Here is a 2,005-nt window from a genome sequence, read left to right on the forward strand (position 1 = left end):
GTTGTAAATCTTTACAGGAAGCAGATAGCCTCAACTTTCCCACACAGAGTAGCTGGTGGGTTTGAACCACTGTGGTAAAGTGACATTTCTTAATATGGCTCTTCTTCTAGGGTTGCTATGAGACAGAAATCACTCAATGGTAATAAGTTTGTTTTTGTTTTTTTGATCTATGTCTCTGTAACTCCCGCCAAATGAATGGGTGGGACTGGGTGCAAATAGGGCTTGTGTAACACTAAGAAAGGGAATTGGTAAAATTTACTCGCTACTCCCCTGACTAAAAGAACAGGCCATCTCAGAATCAGGAAGAGAAAAATCTCAAAATCATCAAAGAAGAGCCACCAGTAGAGTCTGTTCAAGATCTCAGTCTGAAGTGGTCAAGGCCAAGACTGAAGCAGTAGAGCCTGTGGGACAGAGCAAAGAAGCCAAGCCAAGGTCAGGCAAGAAGACCCTGAGACAGAGCAGAAAAGCAGCACTGAGACTATGAACCAGTGAGGCATAGCAGGGGGATGACTTCCTGGCCCACCAATTGATTCAGAGGCCAAGGACCATATAATTGATAAGCTGAGGATTAGAGACACTTAGCTGCTGAGGGGAGTCACTGCTGTACACAAAAGACTCTATGCCTAAGGTTTTCTCATCATGCCTTGTAATTACCAAACTTGTTAACTTCCCTAAAAATCCACTTAATTGTGAGTATTATCTATGAGTTCTGTGATCCTATTGCAATAAATTATTGAAGCCAACAGAAAGAATGTCGTGGGAGGAATTGTTGGTTTCAAAATAGGTAAAGAAAGCAGAGGGCAGAGAGATGTCTGCTCTCTGCCTTATGGCAATCGGTCTTGGAAAAATGTTGCAATGGATTCTCCTTTTCCCTTTTGTAGCCAGGTGTCAGATCTGACCTCCAACCTATTTTCTCATCCACTGGCCATGCAATTAGCGCTTTGTGATTTTGAGGTTGTGTTAGATAGGGTTCTCTAGAGAGACTAAACCAGATTGCTAATAATTATATATATATTTATATAGATAGATAGATAGATAACAGAAGAAATAAACAGTTAAATTATAAAACAGTACAAATGGCTCAGTACAATTCAAACGTGTTAGAGAGTTGTGAGACACTGACAGTCCTTCAAGTCTTGAGGGCCACCAGGTAGTCCTCTGTAGAGAGATTCATGCTATCCCCCCACAGGCAGCAAACAGTAAGGCAGGTCACCAACACTCAGTCCCCAGCTCAAGAGATATAAATTCCAATTGTGTGGCAAAACAGGTCTTGAAGGAACCTCAAATTACACTGACACAGTCCACAGCTTAGGTGTCCCACAGGTAGTGTAGCTTGCAAATTGAGGCACAGAACAAGCAAGGCAGCCACACACTGGTCCGATGATCAAAAAGCGAGACAAGAAAGGCAAGGCTTGCCAAGCCATTTATCTCTCCACCCTTCAATTAATCCCACATGTGTTTATCGGCCAGGCTGGCATAATAAACTAACGACCTCAATCCACCCCTTGTCAACCTGGCACATGTACACAATTATATAATTATATATAATTATATAACTTCTGTACATTGATGAAATCACACTTACATTTATCCTCAATCATCTATCATCCAAATAAATGAAAACACACTGAGACCAGTTGTATCTGATATATCATACCTGAACAAAGGAAAGATATGCAATAAGCACATAAAAAGAAATACATGGACAATTACAAACCTCGCTTTTGCAATTGGTCACGTGGTCATAATTGATAGGTAGGACTACCTTCTTCTACTACCCATTCGGTATTACCTTTTCCCTCAGCAAGCACCTCAGCTAGCTGTGGTTTTTTGCCTGGTGGTGTGACCCCCCCAGGCCTTCATTCCTGTGGGGTGTGGGTCGTTATAAGTCCTGTCAGGATTGGTTTCCTGTAATTTACCATTTACTTTAATCATAGGTCAATGTAGCACTAAGAGTCAGCCTATGGGATCTCCTGGATTCCAGACATATTCTTCTTTACCTCCA

This window comes from Echinops telfairi, unplaced genomic scaffold, assembly GCF_000313985.2.
Source record: "Echinops telfairi isolate 266 unplaced genomic scaffold, ASM31398v2 ScPeMD7_5167;HRSCAF=5991, whole genome shotgun sequence".
In the NCBI taxonomy this organism is placed as follows: domain Eukaryota; kingdom Metazoa; phylum Chordata; class Mammalia; order Afrosoricida; family Tenrecidae; genus Echinops; species Echinops telfairi.